Source organism: Macrotis lagotis, chromosome 3, assembly GCF_037893015.1.
Source record: "Macrotis lagotis isolate mMagLag1 chromosome 3, bilby.v1.9.chrom.fasta, whole genome shotgun sequence".
Classification (NCBI taxonomy): Eukaryota; Metazoa; Chordata; class Mammalia; order Peramelemorphia; family Peramelidae; genus Macrotis; species Macrotis lagotis.
Window position 1 is genome coordinate 148,022,635 of NC_133660.1, and position 24,501 is coordinate 148,047,135.

Below are 24,501 nucleotides of genomic sequence, written 5' to 3' on the forward strand. Positions count from 1 at the left end.
TAGTCCCATAGGCAGAGAAACTTAGACTTTAAAGTGTATTTATTTACTTCACAGATTCTAAATGTCTAGCAATATAGAGAGAGATTTAAATAAGAAAATATTTTGCAATAATAGTTTGATTTTTCTTTTATAAATAGTATCTGGAGAGCTTATTATGTGCACTTTCCATAAAAAATTAGCTTAGGTAACATTGCACATAAACTAATATTTAAGAATGGGCTTGCAAACAATAAAACATTTATTTAAAACTGAGACATATTTATGTTATGAAAATCAAACAATATTTTGAAAGATTTGTAACCAGAATGAGTCAACCAGAGATCTGTCCCTGAGAGGGTTCTGAATTTAGATTGCTGGCATCAAGAAACTAGTTTATTTCCTCCTGATTCCAATAAGTATTAGGGAGAAACTATAGATAAACCAATGGGAAGACGACAATAGCAAAGACAGTTCTATAAAGAGCTCATCTAATGAGGTGGACATGGTTGGATGGTCATTGAGCTAAGCTGTTCACTTTTATCTGAATGAGTTAAATCAAGAAATTTTCTCCTAAAAAAAGAAATCTTCTCATCCTGAGAATTTAATCTTACCCAATACCTGGAATATCTTCAGCCTAGAGGCAAGGAAGGGATTTAGGGATGGGATGGAAAGGTGAGAAGGTGAGGATGAATAAATTCTATAAATGGTCCTGCTACAGATTGCAGATCTGTCCTTCATGTGGTTGAAGTGAGAGACCATGTAGGCATACTTTTGCTTGACAAACTCATAAGCTCTTATTCCCATTGCTTTGACAGACTTTTCTGGTCCTTTACCATGTCATCTCTTGTGACCCACTCTCTGCACCCATCAATCTATCATACCCCAATTAGTTTGATCCTGAAAAGAAGAAATGGGTAACCAAGATCATATACCTGTACATACAGTCCTGATGGTACTGGGGTAAATGGTGAGTGGGGAAATTATATTGTCAGAATGCACCCTCTCCTTTACCATGACCATCACACTTGAGCTCTTGCACTAAGCATATTTAGTCTATTAAAAATAATTATTCAAGGAGAAGCTAGGTGGCACAGTAGATAGAGCACCAACCCTATGTTTAGGAGGACCTGAGTTCAATTCCTACCCCGACACTTAATACTTACCTAGCTGTGTGACCTTGGACAAGTCACTTAACCTCATTGCCTTGCCAAACAAAACAAAAAAACAACAAAAATAATTATTCAAGCTACATAACTCTTAGATGTCCTAAAGGGGTTATATCTATCACCATATCAAACCATGAGTTATCCAAGGTTTTTGTCTCCCCACTTCCTCCAGTGAAGGTCATCTTTGTTCTCTTGCTACCAGTACAAAATTTCCTAGTTATGGCACTACCACCTCTTTAATAACTCAATTAAAGTGGGGGGGGGAACTCCAAAACTTGAAGTTATCCTCTATTTTTCCCATTTCTTTAATCACTACAAATCATCATTTTCAAGTCATGTCAATTCCATTTCCATGAAATCTAATGTATGTACTCCCTTCTTTACTTAAAACTACCACCTTTGTTCAGCACCTTATAAACTTTTGCTTGCATCATGGTACTGGCTTCCGAATTAAACACTCTTCTTATAGTTTATCATTTCTCCAATGCAACATAAAGTTGTATGCCTAAAGCACAGGTATGATAATGTCACTCTTCTGCTTGGGAGACCTCAGTAGTTCCCTATTACATCTTAGAATAAAATGTAAATTCCCCTGGTTTTTTACATCCTTAAGGATCTGACTCAATTTCCTTTTTCTATTCTGATTTCATATTTTGTGAACCATTCCACCACCTTTTTTCATATACTATACACTCTATAATCTAACCAAACTTGTCAAAATTTTATTTCCTATATATGACATTCCATCTTCTCCTTCTTTGTCCTTACTCAGGTTAATTCTCTCAATATTAACCTGCAGAACCATCAGACCATAACCTTCTGAAATCCCTATCTTCTTTCAAAGCTCAGTTTAAATGCCTCTACTTACATGAATCCTTTCTTATTGCTTTGATTGCAGTTCTAACACTCTACTTCACATTTACTTTGCCTGCATTTCTTTATTTACCTTATAAGTATTTCATATTTACCACTGAATTATGTTGTTTACCCATAGTAGAAAGCAGATTCCATGAGGGCCAATACTATTTTATTTTTGCCATTTGTATTTCAGAGGTTTAACATAATATCTGGTGTAGTATAAGCATTTACTAGATGCTTGTTGAATTGAATTAAATTATATACACTTTACTAATATAGATTTCCTTCATGATCTGTTCAATCTAAATTGTATAGACACATTTGAGGACTGTTTGGTTTTCATTCATGTAATAGGATATCTAAAAATTGGTAAGTTGGAAGCTTTTTTATTTTTAATCAATCCTAGTTAAGCCTAGTATTTATTTAAGAAAGGCAGTGTCTCACCAAAAATGAATATAAATTCTAATAGCAGCGGAGATCAAGATAATCATGCATGTATATGTTTGTGAATTTCAGTTTTAAGCCATATTCCAAAAAAAGTCAGTTCATCTACATTGGAGAACAGGAATAAATTTCCTTCTTCAAACTAGTAAGAAAAAGAAGTTCAATCACTTTGATAGCAAGTAATCAATAGAGTAAACAAATTTTAAAAAGCGAGGAAAAAACAAAGTATCAGCAACACTTTATATATTTGTGCAGTTAACATTTAGACTAATAATGTGAGTGACATCCTCTGACTACTGTTCAATTTCCCCCCTGGCTCCAATAGTTTTTTTTTTTTTTTTTAGGTTTTTTGCAAGGCAAATGGGGTTAAGTGGCTTGCCCAAGGCCACGCAGCTAGGTAAGTATTAAGTGTCTGAGATCGAATTTGAACCTGGGTACTCCTGACTCCAGGACCAGTGCTTTATCCACTGTGCCACCTAGCTGCCCCCTCCAATAGTTTTTAAAACCTTATTAAGAAACCCAAATATGGTTACCTCTCTTCAACAAATCTTTCATATCAGCACTTTATATATTTCATGAATCATGTCACTTGCAAATTTTAAACTAAAAATAATAAAGTGACAATTTCAAAGAGATGTAATTTATCATATTTATATATCTTAAAAGTTTTGTCATTTTATTCAAAAAGTAGAGAGCCTTTTAAAATTGTCACTGGAATTATATAGTACTATTTTTTTTGCTGTTGCTGGTGTTTTAATTGCTCATAAGTTCATCTAACAATTTAACTACAACCAAAATTCTTAGTATTTCATAGTTTAAATGTGTAGTAGTAACATAGAATAAATAAAAATGTTTTGGAAAAACCTACATTTCTATAATTCCAATAAAGGTAATCTATCAAAATCTTTAATTTCTTACCAAGATAAACTGAAAATCTAGATTTATATATATATACATATTATATATGTAAATGCATACATACATATGCATATATACATTTATAAAGCACACATATGCATATATATAAATATGTCCATATATATTTATATGAATTAATTGCATTAGATTTCTTATCTATTAAACCAGTAAGTTCACATTCCCTCATAGTCTCCTGTAAATGGTGTTAGATATGATTGATAAAGGGTTCTTAAGATGTTTAGCCTTTTTTGGAAAGTAGTAAAATATTTCATATCAGAAGTAATCAAATATTTAACATGAAACTACATATATGTGTATATATACACAATCAGAGAACTAAATGTTGGGCTAATGCTTTCACTGTTTTTCATCACCTATTCTCATTTTAGTTTTAACATATGGACTGTTCACAAAAATAATTTTAACTTTTCTAGCAAAATCTTAAAGGAAGTTATGTTAGATTTCAAATACAAAGTCACTAGCAAATCAAAGAAGCATTCAACTAATTTATTATTTATAAAAGAATATGAAAACCAAAAAGCCCCCCAAAACCTTTTATTAATAATTTGTTTTTGAAAGAAAACTAGGTTCCTGGGAATGAAAACATACAACTAAAATAGCTTTACCTTTAAGGAAATGATTTTCTTGAGAGGGATAGTACAGTGCCAACAATATCAGCAACAACAACCAATTACATATATATATATATATATATATATATATATATATATATATATATATATACACACACACACACACACACACACATATATATGTATATATATTCTGGTGAAAAGCCTGAGTCAGTCAGAAATTAAGTGATTTAGACTAATAGGAAAGGATCACAAGATTAAGTAAGTAATCATACTATATCAAAAAGCTAATAAGAACTCAAGACTGCTTCTCTCCATGTCATACACTCTAACCACTGCTCAACCAAACTGACTTTTCTACACTTAACAATTAACTTTTGAAGAAATAGAACATTAAAAACTTTTGATTTAGTAGGGTTTCCAAAATGGAATCTTGAAGGTTTAGAATTCTTAGAGACTAAGATGAGAAATGTCTTTAAAGTATACAGAAGAGACTGTTCAAAAGCATGGAAAGAAGCTATTTGCTTGCTCAGATGAACGTTATAGATCTATAACTATATATCTATATTTGGAGAAGGAGGGAGAGAGTAAGGAAGAAAAAAGAAGAAAAGGAGGAGAAGGAAGAGGAGGAATAGATTGGGGGGGAGACTGAAGGGGAGTGTCAAGGAAGGGACAGGGCAGCTTCAGTTCTTGTGATAGAAAGGATAAAGAAACAATTTCCAAGTCTAATGACCAAGATTCAAATTATGCCTCTGAACCATAACTAGTTCTGTGATGCTAAGTAAGTTGTTTATCAGCATCTGTTATATTATAAAAATGTATATTATATATCATACAAATAGCAGATTACCCCTACTTCATGAAAAACATCTCTTGGTGGATATTTTCTCTTTTGTTTCAAAGAAGATCTGATAACAGAAAGGTGATGACAAGACATGCATGTGAATTAGTTTTGAGTGAGCAGGGTGCTGTGTAAAGTCACCAGTCTCACTGTCTTCTACAGAAATTTCTGACTAGATAAGAATCAGGACAACATCAGATTGTTCTGGATGCAAGGCAATTGAAGTTAAGAGACTTGCCCAAGGTCACACAGCTAGTAAGTGTCTGAGGTCAAATGTGAACTCAGGTTCTCCTGACTGTAGAGCCCAGGCTCTATCCATTGTACCACTTGCCCGGTTAGCAAAGTAAAACAGTTAAATGAAACTAATCAGAATGACCTCATCTGGAGGTGTTTGAACATTTCACATCTGTAGCATTCCCCACCTCTCTATTTCGAAAAATTAAAGGAAGTATATTTGCTCTCCCTACCACTTTCTTCTTCATCATTAAAAACACAAAGGAAAATTTCTTGTAACAGTTATGTATAGTTAAGCAAAACAAATTCTCTCAATGACTCTGTGTGTATACATATATGCATATACAAAAATAAAAATTCACACACATATGTATATATACTAATCAACCAATATAATAATTACATAGATATATTAATATTATATATACATGATTATTTTATCATATACATGAATATTTTTCATTGTTGGTCCTCTAGAATAATTAATTGGCATTACATGTTTATAGCTTTAAAAGTTTTTTTAAACTGTATTATGATATAGTGTTTCCTTGGATTTGCTCACTTTATTTTTTATTAGTTGACAAAATTCTAAAAAATGTTCACTTATAGAATATCTAGCTATAGCACAAATTATGCTCATGATTCTACCCATATAATTTACAATGAAATAATACAAATTGTTCTATTTCTTTTGAAATTTTCTATTGCCTCAATCCTACATTCATTTTATAAGATTTTGTATTCCAAATATTATTCACTTCCTCCCTACCCTCCCTTTTCCCCAAGGCAGCAGGCAATCTGATATAGAAAATGCATATACAATCATGATAAATATATATTTCCACATTAATCATGATGTGAAGGAATCAGAATCAAAAAGAAAAAAAAACTGAAAGGAAACATAAACCTCCAAAAAAGTAATAATAGCATGCTTTGATCTGCATTCAGATTCCATTGTTCTTTCTCTGGAAATGAAAAGCATCTTCCATTTTCCATTTGAATTGTCTTTGAACATTGCATTGCAGAGAATAACTAAATCTATCATGCTTGATCATCATAAAGCATTGCTTTTTATGTTTATACTGTTCTTCAAGTTCTGCTCACTTCACTCAGCATCAACTCATGTATGTCTTTCCAGGTTTTCTGAAATCCTCCTGCTCTTATTTCTTTTAGCAACATAAGTATTCCACTCATATGCCACAACTTGTTTAGTCAATCCTCAATTGGTAGACATCCTCTCAAGTTCCAGTCTTCACCACCCCACCACAAAAAGAAATGCTAGAAATATTTTTGTGCATGTGGGTCCTTTCACCTTTTTTAATGATATTTTTTGGGTCATAGATCTCTAGCTGGTATTATGAGCTCAAAAAGCATATATGTACAGTTTTCTAGTATTTTGTGAGAGTTTTGAATTGCTCTCCAGACTGATTGGATCAGTTCTAAGCTCCATTAGCAATACATTAATGATTCCTGCATCTTTTCAAACATTGCTATATATTTTCCTTTTCTATCATATATACCAGTCTGACAGGTGTGAGGTTGTACCTCAGAGCTGTCTTCAATTGTTTTCTCTAACAAATAGTGATTTAGAACATTTTTATATAACTATATATGGCTTTATTTGTGTCACCTGAAAAATGCCTGTTCATGTCCTTTGCCATGTGTCATTTAGAAAATGATGAATATTATTAAAACTTTGTTTCTACTCTATATTTCACAAGTGAGTCTTTTATCAATAAGACTATCTTAAAAGTTGTTTCTGAGCTTTGTGCTTTCCTTCAAATATTGGTTGAAGTTCTCTTGTTTGTGTTAATTCTCTTTAATATAATCAAAATCATTAGTTTTGCATTTCATGATGTTATATATTCTGTTAATCATAAATTCTGTCCTTCATAGATCTGACATAGGTAAATTATTCTTAACTCCTTAATTTGCTTCAGATATCACTCTTTATATCTAAATCATATACCCAATTTGACTTTTTATTGATATGTGATGTGAAATGTTGGTCTAAGCCTATTTTCTGCCATACTATTTTCCAATTTTTTCCCAGCAATTTTTGTCAAATAATGAATTCTTATCCCAGAAGTTGGAGACTTTGGTTATATCATATGTATGCATTTACTTCTGTGCCTTCTATTCCTACACTATTCTGCTGAATCAACATTGTATTTCTTAGCCAGTGCCAAATAGTTTTGCTGATTGCTGCTTTACAATAAAGTTTGAGATCTGGTACCACTTGTCCTTTCCTTAGCATTTTTTCCCATTAATCCTATTTATATTCTTGAGCTTTTGTTCTTTCATATGAATTTTGATATTTTTCTAGTTTTTTAGAATACTTTTGATAGTTTGATATGGTATTGAATAAGTAAATTAATTTAGTTGGAATTTTCATAGTTTATTATACTAACTCTATCCTTGAGCAATTAATATTATTTTAATTGTTTATATATGACTTCATTTGATTGAAAAGTATTTTATTATTGTGTTCATATACTTCATGGATTTTTTTCTAGTGAGGTATTTCTCTTTCTAACTGCTGCACTTTGTTGGCAATATATAGAAATTCTGAAGACTTATTTGCATCCATTTTATATTATACAACTTTGTTAGAGTTGTGAATTGCTTCCAACAGTTTTTAGATGATTTTCTAGAGTTCTCTCGATATACATCTTATCATCTGCAAAGAGTGACAGTTTTGTTTCCTCATTGCCTAGCTTAATTTCTTCAATTTTCTTTTCTTCTCTTATTGCTAAATAAGATTTCTAATATAATATTAATTAATAATGTTGATAATTGGGAATCATTGTTTCACCAGTGATGTTACTGGGAAAGCTTCTAGCATATGCCTATCATACATATACTTGCTGATGATTTTAGATAGACACTACTTATTTTAAATAAAATTCCATTTACTTCTATGCTCTTCTAAATTTTATTTTTTTATTTTATTATTTTATTATTTTTTGGGTTTTTGCAGCAAGGCAAATGGGGTTAAGTGGCTTGCCCAAGGCCACACAGCTAGGTAATTATGAAGTGTCTGAGACTGGATATGAACCCAGGTACTCCTGACTCCAAGGCCTGTGCTTTATCCACTACACCACCTAGCTGCCCCTTTTATTTTAAATTTTAATAGGAATAGGTTCTATGTTTCATTGAAAACTTTTTCAACATCTTTTGAAATAATTTCATGATTTATTTTGGTTTAGTTATAGATATGATAAATTAAGTTGATAGTTTTTCTAATATTAAATAATCCTTGCATTCCTGGTAAAAATTCCACCTGTAAATAGGGTTTGATCCTGGTGAGACTATAATTTCTTTGCCAATATTTTATTAAAAGTTTTTGTATCAATATTCATTTGGGAAATTGGTCTATAATTTTCTTATTTTGGTTCTGGCTTTTCCTGGTTTAGCTATCAAAACCTTATCTTCCTCTATTTTTTCAAAAGGTTTATAGAGAATTTGAATGTTCTAAACTGCTTGACAGAATTTAATTGTAAATCTATCTAGTACTGGGGATTTTATTTTTAGGTAGTTAATCGAAAGCTTATTCAATTCTATTTTTTGTCATTTATTTTTTTATTATTTTAACTACATGCAGAGATAATTTTTAACATTTGATTTTGGTAAGATTTTTGAGTTCCATGTTTTTCTTCCTACCTCCTTTGCCTTCCCTAACTCTTAGTGAGTAATCTGATATATGTGTATATGTAAAATTATGTTGAACATATTTCCATATTAATTATGTTGTGAAAAATGAATCAGAGCAAAAGGGAAAAATCTTGAGAGGCTAAAAAACTCCAGGGGACTTTTGGCCAAGATGGCTGAGAGAAGACAGGTACACTTCTAGTCTCCTAATCTTCTCTCCTGATCTTCCCTCATGTATAAAATGAAACAAATCTCTTAACAAAGGATCTACAAAACCCAGAAAGAGAAACTAGGAGAAGATCTACCTCAAAGTGTTTTCTTTGGGATCATGGGTGAGCCAAGCACAGATGGCAAACTCTGCCAGGAACATAGGACAGGGTCAGATCCTGAGAGCACAACTAGCCTGATCAGTGGGGGAGACTAGAACCCGGAAGCCTAAAAGCTGGGCAAACCTGGGCAAGGTCACAGGGGCAACTAGGGAGCAGAGGCATTTGTTGTGGCACTGACAATCTGGAACTTGCCTGTGGAGCTGGAGGGTGAGTTCCAGTGCAGGAGAGCTGCAGCCATACCTTTATTTCAGCTAAAGCCTTTTCCCAGAACAAACACAATTAGAGCCCACAATTATAGCCCAGGCTAATAGCAGCAGACCTCCCACAGCTGTGTATAGGGAGAGCAAATACCTTACCCTAGCGTAAAACCCACCATTGGACAAAGATAAAAGTACTCAACAGCTTGAACTGCCCCCTCCAGGCTAAGGGAGAAGTCCTCTAATTAACATCATGGACACTCCAGAGAAAGCAACCAACACAGCCTATTGGCCAACCCACTTGGAGTTGCTAGACCCAGTGAGTAAAGGCTCTAGGGGATCTCAACACCAAACATCTGTGAACCAGTCCCTCTGCAGCATAAGGTCTTAGGAAAATGAAGAAAAGTCAGAAAAAAGCAGGGTCCATAGAGAAATTTCAAGAAGGAAAAGACCCTAACTCAGAGAGACCTAGAACCTCTGAGGAGAATATGATCTGGTCTCCAGCACACAAAGACTTCCTTGAAATGAGGAAAGAGTTTAAAAATCAAATGGAAAATTTGGGAGAAACAATTAACACCTTGTAACAAGAAAACAAATCATTGGAAAAAACAATTGGAACCTCAATTGGTCGAATGGAAAACTCTTTCAAAAATAGAATTCACCAATTGGAAAAGGACCTGCAAAAGGTAAATGAAGAAAATTCTTCTCTAAAAAAAAAAATGGAGTCTGTGGAAACTAATGACTTCTTGAGACCTTTTCTGTGACTCAGATAGAATGATTTAAAAACAATACCTTCTTTAAGAGGGGAACAGTAGGAGATTGAAAGATGGAGGAGACTGAAGGGTAAATTTCATTACATTAATAAGTACAAAAGACCTAGTGTAATAGAAGGGAAGAAGGGAGGAGTTGAGAACCACCTGAATCTTCCTCTCATCAGACTTGGCTTAAAGTTAATTACAGAAACACTCAGTTAAGTTAAGAAACTTAGGAAAAGGGGAGGGAGGGGATGGAGGGGGGGGGAGAGAAAAAAAGGGAACTGGGGTAGCTAGGTGGCACAGTGGATAAAGCACCAGTCCTGGAGTCAGGAGTACTTGGGTTCAAATCTGGTCTCAGACACTTAATAATTAGCTAGCTGTGTAGCCTTGGGCAAGCCACTTAACCCCATTTGCCTTGCAAAAACCTAAAAAAAAGGCAACTAACAGAAGGAAGGAAGGTAAGAAGGGGAAAAGGGAAAGGGGAAAGAAAGGGGAGGGGGGGTTGCTATAGGAGGGCAAACACACTGAAGGGGGCGGTATTCAGAAACAAGGTACTGGGAAATATAGTTAAAGGGATAAAAGGGAAAAATAAGATAGCATGGAGGGCAATAAAGAGTTAATAATTATAACATTGAATGCAAATTAGAAATTCTAAAAATTAAAGGAGCAATTAATAGAATTGAAAGCAAGAAAACTGGTCAATTTGATTAAAAAAGAGAGAAAAAACCTAATTACTAGTATCATAAATGAAAAAGCTGAACTCACCATCAATGAGGAGGAAATGAAAGTAATAATTGGGAATTATTTTACCCAACTCTATGCCAATAATTTTGACAATCTAAGTGAAATGGATGAATATTTATAAAAATATAAGTTGCCCAGGTTAAGTAAAGAGGAAATTAAAAACCTAAACAACCCTATCTCAGAAACAGAAATTCAACAAGCCATTATTGAGCACCCTAAGAAAAAATATCCAGGGTCATATGGATTCACAAGTGAATTCTATTAAATGTTTAAGGAACAATTGTTTCCAATTCTATATAAACTCTTTGGAAAATAGTTGAAAATGGAACTCTGCCTAATTCTTTCTATGACACCAATATGGTGCTGATACTTAAACCAAGAAGATTTAAAACAGAGCAAGAAAATTATAGGCCTATCTCCCAAATGAATACAGATGCAAAAATCTTAAATTAAGTTGAAATCTTAGCAAATCAATTATAACAAGTTATCACTAGAGAAATACACTATGAACAAGTAAGTTTTATTCCAGGGATGCAGGGTTGGTTCACTATTAGGTAAAGTGCTAGTATTATTAATTATATCAATAACAAACCAATCAGAAATATATGATCATATCAAAAGATGCTGAAAAAGCTTTTGACAAAATACAGCATCCATTCCTACAAAAAACACTAGAGAGTGTGAAGGAAAAATGGTTTGTTGGTTAGAATAATAAGCAGTATCTATATGAAACCATCAACACGCATTTTATGTAATGGGGATGGAATTGAGGCATTCCCAATAAGATCAGGGGTGAAAAGGATGCCTATTATCACCACTACTATTCAATACCATATTAGAAATGTTAGCCTCAGCAATAAGAGAAGAAAAAGAAATTGAAGGAATTATAATTGGGAAGGAAGAGACAAAAGTCTTACTCTTTTCAGATGACATGATGGTATACCTAGAAAAATCTCCAAAAAAATCATCTAAAAAAACTACTAGAAATAATTAGTATCTTTAACTTTAGCAAAATTTCAGGATATAAAATAAACCCTCATAAATCTGCATCATTTCTCTCTCTCTCTCTCTCTCTCTCTCTCTCTCTCTCTCTCTATATATATATATATATATATATATATATATATATATATATATATATCTAGCAAGACACAGCAAAAAGAGCTAGAAAAAGAAATCCCATTCAGAGTAACCTCAGAATAAAATACCTGGGAATCTATCTGCCAAGGTAGACTCAAAAACTTTTTGAAAGGAATTACAAAACACTTAGCACATGGAGGCAGCTACATGGCATATTGGATAAAGCACCAGCCCTGGAGTCAGGAGTACCTGAGTTCAAATCTGGCCTCTGACACTTAATAATTACTTAACTGTGTGGGCAAGCCACTTAACCCCATTGCCTTGTTAAAAAAAAAACCCTAAAAAAATAGATACAGGATTTAGACATAAAAAACATTATTAGAAAAAAAACTTGAAGAGCAAGGAGAACTTTATCTATCAAATCTAAGGAAAGCAAAGCAGTTTATGATCAAGGAAGAGATGGAGAACATCATTAAAAACAAACTAGATAATTTTGGATACATTAAATTAAAAAACTTTTACACAGATAAAACCACAGTAAAGGAAGATCAAAAGAAATGTATTAAATTGGGAAACATTTTTTTTTACAACTAGCATTTCTGACAAAGGACTCATTTCTAAAATATACAGAGAAATGAGTCAAATTTTCAAAAAAAAAGACCATCACCCAATTGGCAAATGGTCAAAGATATGCAAAGACAATTTACAGTTGAGGAAATCAGAGTGATCCATAGACATGTGAAAAATTGCTCTAAATCATTACTTATTAGAGAAATGCAAGTTTAAGCATCTCATAGCTATCACCTCACACCTCTCAGACTGGCCAATATGACCAGAAAGGACAATGATCAATGTTGGATGGGTTGTGGGAAATCTGGTACTAATACATTATTTCTGGAGCTGTGAACTCATCCAACCTTTCTGGAGAGCAATCTGGAATCATGCTCAAAAGGCATAAAAATGTGCATACCCTTTGATCCAGCAATACCACAACTGGGTCTATATCCTGAAGGGATTACAAAAAAGGGTTAACACATCACTTGTACAAGAATATTGCTAGCAGCCCTATTTGTGGTGGCAAAGAATTGGAAATTAACTAAATGTTCTTCAATTTGGGAATGGCTTAACAAACTGTGGTATATGTATGTCATGGAAGATTATTGTTTTATTAGAAACCAGGAGGGATGGGACTTCAGGGAAGCCTGGAAGCATTTACATGAACTGATGCTGAGTGAGAGGAACAGCACCATAAAATCATTGTACACCCTAACAGCAACATTGGGGTAATGATCAACCTTAATGGACATGCTCATTCCATCAGTGCAACAATCAGGGACAATTTTTGGCTATCTGCAATGGAGAATACCATTTGTAGCAAGAGAAAGAATTGTGGAGTTTGAACAAAGGTCAAAGACTATTACCTTCACTTTAGGATAAAAGACTGTTATCTTATTATGTAATTTTGTGATCTCTTATCCTTTATTTTTCTTCCTTAAGGATATTATTTCTCTTTCATCACATTCAACTGAGATCAATGTATACCATGGAAACAATGTAAAGACTAACAGAATGCTTTCTGTGGGGAGTGGGGGAGGGAAGCAAGAACGGGGGGAAAAGTTATAAAATTCAAAATTAACAAAATCTTTCTCAAGAAAAAAAAACTAAGCATTAGACAAAATTTTTAAATGAAAAATAGTATGTTTTGGTCTTCATCCAGACTTCATGGTTCTTTCTCTGGATGTGGATTCAAAGTCCTTTGGAACTTTTTTTGATTATTGTACTACTGAAGACAGCTCCTGGTTCTTCTCACTTTACTCCAGATCAGTTCATGTACATTTTTCCAGGCTTTTCTGAAGTCTTACTGTTCGTGAATTCTTAGAGAACAATACTACTTTTACATATATCACAATTTGTTCAGTTATTCTTCACTTGATGGACACCCCCCTTCCATTTCTTTGCCACAACAACAAAAAAGATTAGCTATAAATATTTCTGGTCATGTGAGTTTTTTCCCTTTGGCATAATTTCTTTGGAATACAGATTTAATAGTGGTATTTCTGAGTAAAAGAGCATGCACAGTTTTTTTGCCCTTTGGGTTTAGTTCCTGATTGCTATCCTGAGTGCTTGAATAAGTTCACAGCTCCATCAGCAATTCATTATTATCCCAGTTTTCCCACATCCTCTCTAACATTTTCCTTTTTTTTATCCTATTTGTTGATCTGATAGAGTGAGTAAGTACCTGAGAAATATATAATTTGCATTTTCCTAATCATTAATACTTTAGAGCTCTTTTTCAAATGACTATAGATGTCTTTAGTTTTTTCCATTGAAAACTGCCTCTTTGTATCTTTTAATCATTTATCAATTTGGAAATGACTTGCATTCTTATAAATTTCACTCAGTTCTTTGAATATTTTAGATATGAGTTCTTTCTTAGAAATTCTAGATGTAAAATTATTTTCTAACTTTATTACTTTTAATCTTGGCTGCATTACTTTTATTTGGGCAAACACTTTTTAATTTAATTTAGATGAAGTTATTCATTTTGTATTTTATTATGTTCTTTATCTCTTCTTTGCTCATAAATTTCTCCCCATGTCATTGATCTGGCAGATAGACTATTCTTTCTTTTCTTAATTGGTTTATGGTATCACCTTTTATGACTAAATCCTGTACTCATTTCAACATTATCTTGGTATAGGGTATGAGATGCTGGTCTATGCCTACTCTTTGTCAAATTGTTTTCCAGTTTCTCAAGCAGGTTTTGTCGGATGATGAGTTCTTAATCCAGAAATTGGACTGATACGGTTTTTCAAACAGTAAATTACTATAACTCATTTACCACTAGTTTGGTGTTGTTGTTGTTGTTGTTGTTCACTAATTGACCTCTCTATTCCTTAGCTAGTACCAAACAGTTTAGATGCTGCTGCTTTATAATATAATTTTAATTCTGGTACAGCTAGGTCACCATTTTTTGAATTTTTTTATTTTTAAAAATATTTTATTTAGTATTTTTTCCATCTACATGCATTAATTGCTGTCAAAATCATTTCTGTAAGATTTGACTTTCATATTTTCTTCCTCACTCCCTTCCATTTCCCCTCTGTGTGAAGGGAAGCAAACAGATATACACTATATCTGTATAATTTCTGTGCAAATTTTTTTTGTTAATTTCCTTATTCTTGACTCTTTTTTCCTCAGAAGAGGAACTAGCTCTATAAAACAATTTTTGATACTGTACTGAATGAGAAATTTAATTTAGGTAAAATATTCATATTAGCTAGGTCTAAGCATAAGCAATTGACATTTTCCAATTATTTAGATCTCATTTGTGTGCAAGTGTTTTGTAATTGCTTTCATATGATTTCTGAGTTTGTCTTGGCAGGTAACTTCCCAAATATTTTTTGTTGCCAACAGTTACTTTATTTTTTTTTTAAGGTTTTTTTTTTTTTTTTGCAAGGCAAATGGGGTTAAATGGCTTGCCCAAGGCCAGACAGCTAGGCAATTATCAAGTGTCTGAGTTGGATTTGAACCCAGGTACTCCTGACTCCAGGGCTGGTGCTTTATCCACTGCTCCACCTAACCACCCCCCCAACAGTCACTTTAAATGAAGCTTCTCTTTCTATCTCTTGCTGATGGACTTTGATGGTAATACTCAGAAATACTGATGATTTATGTGGATTTATTTTCTATACTGCAACTTCACAAAAGTTGCTAATTGTTTCAAGTAGTCATTAAGTTGATTTCCAAGTGAATGCCTTAGTATTCTATAAATATACCATCATATTATTTGCAAAGTTTTGTTTTCTCATTTCCAATTCTAATTCTCACAAATTCTTGTACTTCTCTTATTACTAATGCTAACATTTCTTATACAATGTCAAATAATGGTGATGATACTGGGCATCCTTGTTTCACCACTGTTCTTATTGGCGGTGCTTCTAGCTTAATCGCATTAGATATAATGCTTACTAATTACTTTATACAGCTACATCTTTTTTAAGGAAAACTCTACTTATTCTTAGGTGTTCCTCTGTTTTTAAGAGAAACGGATACTCTATTTTGTACAAAGCTTCCATGAAATCTGAAATAATCATATTTTAATGTTTATTATTTATATGGTCAATTATGCTGATAGTTTTCCCATTATTGAACCATCCCTACATTCCTGGTGCAAATCCTACAAAATCATGTTGTATTATCCTAGAGATAACTTTCTATAATCTCTTTACTAATAGTTTATTTAAAACTTTTGCATCAATATTCATCAGGAAATTGATCTATAATTTGCTTTCTCTTCTTTTGACTCTTCCTATTTAGGCATCTTCATCTTATTGGTGTCACAGAAGGAATCTGACAAATTCCTTCATCTATTTTTCAAATAGAATATATAGAACTGCAACTAATTGTTATTTAAATGTTTGGTAGAATTCACTTGAAAATCATTCTGGGCATGGAGATTTTTTTCTTTGGGAGTTCATCGACAACTTGTTCAATTTCTTTCCATGAAATGGGGTTATTTAAGTATTTTACTTCCTTTTCTGTTAATCTGGACAATTTATGTTTTTTTTTGTAAAAATTTCACTTAGACTGTCAAATTCAAGGGAATTTAGCTGAGTAAAATAGCTCTGAATTATTACTTTAATTTCCTCCTCACTGTTAGTAAATTCATCCTTTATATTTGTAATTTGGTTTTCTTCTCCTTTAAAATCAGATTAACCAAAGGTTGATATATTTTCTTGTTTTTTACCAAAAACCAAATGGTAGGAGTATTTATTGGTTCAATAGTTTTCTTACTTTCAATTTTATTTATTTCTCTTTTGATTATCAGAATTTCTAATTTGATAATTGGAGATTTTTTATTTTTTTATTTCTAGCTTTTAGTTGAATACTCAACTCATCAATCTCCTCTTTCTCTATTTTTATTCATGTAAGCATGTAGAAATGCAATATTTTCTACAAAACTGCTTTGGTTATAACTCATGTCTTGGTATATTATATCATCATTGTTCTTTTCTTATACAAAATTATATAGTTTTTCTATGATTTTTTCCTTTAATCTGCTCATTCTTTAAATTATTTAGCTTCTAATTAGTTTTAGTTTATCTTTCCACTTTATTGCATGTGACTTTCATTATCATATTATATGAAAAGGATCCATTTAATATTTCTGCCTTTAATTGTGAGATTTTCATTTCTTAATATTAGGTCAATTTTCATCCATGTTCCATGTAATAGAGGGAAGAAGGTATATCTATTTTTTATCTCCATTCAATTTTCTCCAGAGGTCTGTCATATCTACTATTTTCTAAAATTATTGAAAACTTATTAACTTCTTTGTTGTTTATTTTGTGGTAAGATTATTCACATTTTGAGAGAGGGAAGTTGAGGGAGGGAAGCCCCCACTAGTACAGTTTTACTGTCTATGTCTTTCTGCAATTCATTTAGCTTCTCCTTTGAGAATGTGTATACTATAACACTTTGTGAATATTTGTTTAGTAATGGAAGATGTAGTTTCCTTCTTTTAATGAGATCAATTTTTACATAGTTTTGTTTGAGATAAGGATTGATAGCTTTTTCCATTTCAGTTGAAGCATAATATATTTAGTTCCAGCTTTTTACCTTTACTCTATATGTATCTCTCTTTGTTCTTCAAATTTGTTTCTTTTAAATAGCATATTGTAAGATTCTGGTTTTTAATCCACTCTATTACCTGTGTCCATTTTTATCAGAGTTCTTCCTATTCACATTACCCTATATCATATCTCCCCTTTGTTTACACTTTCTCTCTCCTTTCAGTCTATCCCTCCTAACCAGTGTTTTACTTCTGGCTGAAAATAAATACCTGCATCATTCGAGAAATCATGAAAGAAAACTGCCCTGATATCAGAGGGTAAAATAGTCACTGAAAGAATACATTGATCACCTCCTTAAAGAGATCCCAAAATAAAAACAATAAGAAATGTTGAAGTTAATGTCCAGAAATATTAGATCCAAAAAATACTGTAGGCAATCAAAACAAAGTAATTCAAATAACAAGGAACCACAGTCAAGATTATGCAGTATTTGAGAGCATCAACATTAAAAGATTGAAACACTTGGAATATGATACCAGAGGGCAAGAGAGTTTGAATAACAACCCAAAACCTATAACCCTGTAAAATTGAGCACACTCTCTCAAGGAAAAAGATTGACAATTGATGTAATAGTTACATACCAAATTTTCCTTTTGAAAAGACTAGCACAAAACAGAAAATTCGATCTTCAAACATGAGATTTAAGAAATACATAAAAAGGTAAACAGGGGTAAAGAAAAATAATATTATTCAATAGGATTAAACTAACATGCATACATACTCAACTAACATACCATACATACTCAAATGAATTTAGAAACTTATACCCTTCAAGGAATTAGGAGGTGAAAGGGAGAGAAAGGAAGGAGGAAACTGACAGAAAGGAAGGAGAAAAGTAAAAGGGGAAGGGGAAAATAGATCCTTTTAACCTCTTCATGTGATGGGATTTACCCCATTCCAACTCCCATTTCTTCCATCCAGTAAAATCTTTACAAAACTCTGCTGTGGCAGGGGGAACCTTTGGCTATATACAACCTCCAAGATCATCTGTCTTACCTCCCTGTGCTTCACTCCCCTCCTTGCATTGTGCTACACTTACCATCCTCCTTAGTGGACCAATCTTTTCTGAAAATTCTTTTCTGAAGTTCTTTCCAGATTTCTTAAATGTTGAAAATGATCCAATATAGTTTTGTTTTTGTTGGTTCTGTTGTTGGTTCATAATTCAGTTAGAGGTTTGATTAACATTGTTTCTGCCAGAAGACTAGGAGAGAGTAGGGAAATTCCTGACTTATCTCTGTCTTTACAGTTCTGCCCCCAATTTCATTTTCTAAAATGAGTTATTTAATCATTTTATTCCCACTTCTGTAAATTTGGGAAATTTATATTTTTGTAAATATTCATCCATTTCACTTAGATTGTTAGATTTATTGGCATACAGTTGGAGAAAAATATTTCTGAATTATTGCTTTAATTTCCCCTTCATTGAGAGTAAATTCACTATTTCACCCTCTTTGTATTTGATTTTGACGCTTTCAATAACCTAATAAACAATCAATTTTTGTGTGTCACCATTGAGAAAAAGGCATATTCCTTTCTGTTCTCATTCAGTTCTTTCCAGATGTCTATCATATCTGTCACTTTTAATTTTTTTAACTCTATAACTTCTCCCTTATTGAGTTTTATGCTTAAATTAATCTAATTTTGAGAAGAAGAGATTGAGATCCTTAATATAGTTTTGTTGTCTGTTTTTTCCTGTAACTCACTTAATCTCTCCCCTAAGAATTTGGATGTTATACTACCTGGTGCATATATGCTTAGTATTGATATCTTATTTCAATGTCTATGATACCTTTTAATAAGATGTAGTTTCCTTCCATTTCTCTTGTACTTAAATTTATTTTTGTTTTGGATTTGTTTGAAATAATGAATGCACCCCTTTCTTTCTTCCTTTTTTTTAGCTTCAGCTGGAGTACAATGTAATCAGTTCCAGTCTTTTACCATTATTTTATATATCTCTATGCTTCAAATGTGTTTCTGGTAAGTAACATATTTCAAATAACAATTTTAATGATATTTTAAATCTAATCTGATATGCCCTTCCATTTTATTAGAGATTTCATTTCACTCACATTCACAATTATGATTACTAACTCTTCATTGCCCTCTATCCTATTTTTCCCCTTTTATTGTCTTTTCTCTCCTTTCACCTTGTCTTCCCTAACCATTGTTTTGCTTCTGACCACTACCTTCCTCATTATGCCCTCCCTTTTATCAACCATTCTTCCCTTTTCTTTTCCTTTTCCACTCTTAATTCCATATTCTAAAATAATATAAATTTCTATTACAACTGAGTCTATATGTTAATCCCTCTTTGAATCAAATATGAATAAAGTTCAAACAATGCTCACTGCCTCCTTTTTTCCCCTCTTCTGGAATAGGTCTTTTATACCTCTTCATGTGATGCATTTATCCTATGTCTCCCTGTTTCCTCTTTTTCAAATACAATCATTATTTCACCTCTTATTTATTTAAATGTTTACATCAAAAGCAGTTTATCCCAATGCCCTCTGTCTATGTCTGCTCCTTTAATCTGCCTTAATAGAGATACAGCTCTTAAGAGTGACAAGTATCACCTTCCCAAGTAACAACATAAAGAGTTTAATATTGCTGAATAATGTGATTGGTTCTTTCTTTCTTTTTTATATTTTTATGCTTCTTTTGGATCTTGTATTTGAAGATCAGATTTTCTCTTCAGCTTTGATCTTTTCATCAGGAAAATCCTTTATTTAATTGAAAACACATTTTTCCTCCTCAAAGATTATACTCAATTTTTTGGGAAGTTGATTCTGAATTATAATCCAAACTCCTTTTTCTTCTTGAATATCATATTTCAAGTCATTTGATTCTTTAATGTAGAAACTGTTAATTCCTGTGTAATTTTGGCTTTGGTTTCACAATATCTGAATTGTTTCTTTCTGAGTCCTTGCAGTATTTTTCACTTTGAGAAGATCATTCTTTTATTTGACTTCAATATTCCTTGGAGTTTGCATTTTGTGATCTCTTTCAGGAAATGATAGGTAAATTCTTTCAATAATTATTTTACACTACTTCTAGGATATCATGGCAGTTTTCCTTGATAATTTCTTGAAAGATATTGGTTAACTTGTTCATTTTCCAGGTTGTCCAATAATTCTTATATGATCTCTTCTGGATCTATTTAGTTTTTCAAATGAGGTATTTTGCATTTTCTGTTTTATTCCTTTGATTCAATCAAGACTGGTTCTTTTTTCCTTTTTAGTTTTTTTTTTTGCAAGGTAATGGTGTTTAAGTGGCTTGCCCAAGGCCACACAGCTAGATAATTATTAAGTGTCTGAGGCTGGATTTGAACTCAGGTACTCCTGACTCCAGGGCTGGTGCTCTATTCACTGTGCCACCAGCTGCCCCAAGACTGATTCTTTATGTCTCATACAGTCATGAGTTTCCTTTTTCTCAGTTATAATTTTAAGAAATTATTTTCTTCATTAGCTTTGTATCTCCTCTTCCATTTTGTGATGTTTCCTTTTAATGAAGTTGTTTCTCTAGTGGCTCTTCAGTTTTTCAAATAGACTAATTGTATTTTTAAGGACTTATTTTCTTCAGTCAATTATTGTCCTTTTCCCCACCAAACTCTTTATTCTCTCTTGCATAACTTCCATTTCATTCTTGAATCTTTCTTTAACCTCTTTTATTTGATTTTAACATCCTTCTTGAGAGCTTCTAAGAAGGCTCTTTCATTTTAAGACTAATTCATCTTGGAGGTCAGAGACAAGATGATAGCATGAGAGTAGGAATTCCTAGAAACTCATCTCCTCAGAACTCCAAAAGTTGTAAATTATTTTTTAAATTTATAATATTTATAAAATATAACCAAAATATAGAGAGGGTAGAACCCACAGAAAAACTGAGTGATATAATTTCCCAGTCCAAGACAACTTGGAAGGTTCGTGGGAAAAGTCTGTTTCACTGGGACACAGGTTGGAAAGAACTGCAGAGCAATGAGATGACAGTCACACTGAGCTGGAGCAAACCAGCACCAGTCTTCCAGGAACAGACCCCAGCATGCCTGGGTCTGTGACAGCAGGGGAGATTTCCAGACCTCTTGGCCCAGGGATTAAGGGGGTGGCTTATAAAAAGTTGCGAGAGAAGTCTAACTTTCCAGAATGAACTCAGAGACCACTCCAGTGCCAGAACCAGAGTGGCCTTATGATGGGATCCTGATGAGTCACATGGAACCTGCTTCCAGAATGCTCAGGCCACAGATGTTAGGTGGAGAGAGACATCAGAGGTTATTCTGTTATCCCTGGGGTAGGATTCTGTTTCTGTATACCCACACCAGGTCCATGGTCCATAATGGACTCCATACTACCATAGCAGAGCAGGAGCCCACTTCACAGCTCCAGGGCAGAGCACAGTGCTTGAGGTCAACCATAGATCAGAACACAGGCAGGAGAGAGTCAGAAGCCCTCATAAGACATTGAAGGAACTGAGGTCCCTGAAAGGTGTCCCAAAAACCTGCAAAGTTTTGGAAGTGCAGTAAATCATCACAAGCTGAGGAAATGAGCATAAAACAGTAAAAGAAGAACCTCACCATAGACACTTACTTTGATCCCATGGAGGATCAAAGCACACACTCAGAAGATGACAAAGTTAAAGCTTCTGTATCCAAAGCCTCCAAGAGAAATAGGAAATGGTCTCAGGTTATGGAGGAGCTCAGAAAAGATTTTGAAAAGCAAAAAAACGGAGGCAGAAAAAAAATTGGAGAGAGAAATGAGAGAAATGTTGGTAAATCATGAAAACTAAGTCAGCAACTTAGTGAAAAAAATACAAAAAACTACTGAAGAAAATAACATGCTAAAACCCATTCTGTGTCAAATGGGAAAAAAAGCAGTCTAAAATGTAAGTGAGAAGAATGCCTTAAAAAATCAGGATTAGTCAGTTGGAAAAAGAGATAGAAAATTCCCTGAAGAAAGTAACTCTTTCTAATGTAGAATGGAACCAAAGGAAGCTGATGACTTTGAAAGAAATCAAGAAAGATCAAAATAAACTCAAAAGAATAAAAAAAAAGAAGAAAATGTGAATTATATCGTTGGAAAAATAACTGAATAAGAAAACATATCTAGAAGAGATAATTTTAAAATTATTGGCCTACCATGACTGGGAAAAGAGTTTAGATTTAATTTTTCAAGAAATGATCCAGCAAAATTGCCCTGCTAGAAGAAGGGGGTAAAATAGAAATTAAAGGAATCCACCAATCATCTCCTGAAAGAGACTCCACCCAAAAAACTCAAAAAACTCCCAGGAACATTATACTCAAATCCCCAAATTCAAAAGCCAAAGAGAAAATACTACAGGCTGCCAGGAAACAATTCAACCACCATGACTCTACAGTCAAGATTACACAGGATTTGGCAGCATCTACATTAAGGGCTCATAGGCTTGGAATATAATATTCAGAAGACAAAAGATCTTGGTTTACAACCTATAACTACCGAGAAAAACTGAGCATCCTCTTTCAGGGGAAAAGATGGACTATCCATGAAACAAGGGACTTCTAAACTTTCCTGTTGAAACGACCAGAGCTGAACAGAAAGTTTGATCTCCAAGTACAAGATTCAGGTGAAGCATAGAGGGGGTGGATGGGAAGGACTAATTATGAGGAATGTAATTGTGATGAAATTCTTGTATTCCTTCATGGGAAGAAGATAGTGATAACTCAAATGAACCTTCTCATTGACAAGAACAGTTAGAAGGAGAATATTTATACATGGTATAGTAGGGAACTGAATATATTGTATAATGTATTATAAAGATGGAGTCAGTGGGTGATAAAGGAAAGTGCTAGGAGAAAGGAAAAGGAGTAGAATGGGCTAAGATATTTTGCATAAAATAGTAAAGGAAAAGCTTTTGCAATGGAGTAGAAGGGGGAAAGGTGAGGGGGAATGAATGAGTCTTCATTCTCATTAGAAATTGCTCAATGAAGAAATAAAAGACAGAATCCAAAGGGTATAGAAATCTATCTTACCCTAGAGAAAAATGAGAAGAAAGAGACAGGATAAGGGGCATAGGGGAAAAGGAAGAGGAATAGGTGATAGAAGACAGGGAAGACCATGGGAAAGGGTAGATACAACACACTTCTGAGGAGTGACAGGGTGAAAGGAGAGAGAGAGAAAAATGAATGAGAGAGGGGAGGGATAGAATGAAGGGAAATACATCTAGTAATAGCAACAGTGGGAAAAGATATTGAAGCATCCTTTCTGATGGACTTATAGTAAAGATGGCAATTCATCCCAGAGACAGAGCCAATGGAATCTGAACACAAACTCGAGAACACTTTTTTCTCACTTCATTTCACCTGAGGTTTCTTTGTTGTAATAATATGAAAATAACTAAATAAGCCATAAAAAACCTAATTCATCTCCTTTGCACCTTCATAGATATATCTGTTCACATTGTTGTCCTCGTATAAGTTTATATTCTGATCTTCCCTTCTGCTATAATAGCTTTCTATGTTTAGAGTTCTTTTCTGTTGTTTTGCTCATTTTAAGCCTATTTCTTATTTTTAAACTTGAGGTCTGCTCCTGGGGCATTGTTAACACTGTCTTCTTATGCTTCTTGTTCTGTAGCTAGGGGCTGTTCACTAACTTTCTACCCAAGGATTCAGGTACTGGCAGTTTGCTGGTTGTGCTAAGATGACCCAGTCTAGTCCCACTTGTGCTGGGGCTGCCTGTGCTTCAGGTTGTCTTTTGTGTTGTGGTTGGTGCCCTCAAGCTCACTGGCAATGCCACTATCCTACTGAGCCAGAACTGAAAGACCTCAGGTGCTGATCTGATCTGTGGTCAACGGTCTCTTATTGAATTGCTCAGACATTATCTACACTGGACCTTTCCTGAGTCCTAAGTTGTCTTTTTGATTTTTGTAAGGCAATGAATTTAAGTAACTTGCCCAAGGTCACAGAGCTAGGGCATTATCAAGTGTCTGAGGCCAGATTTGCACTCAGGTTCTCCTGACTCCAGGGCCAGTATTCTATCCACTGCACCACCTAGCTGCCCCAGTCCTATGTTATCTTAAGCTGGAAAATTATTTTTCAACTTTTTGTA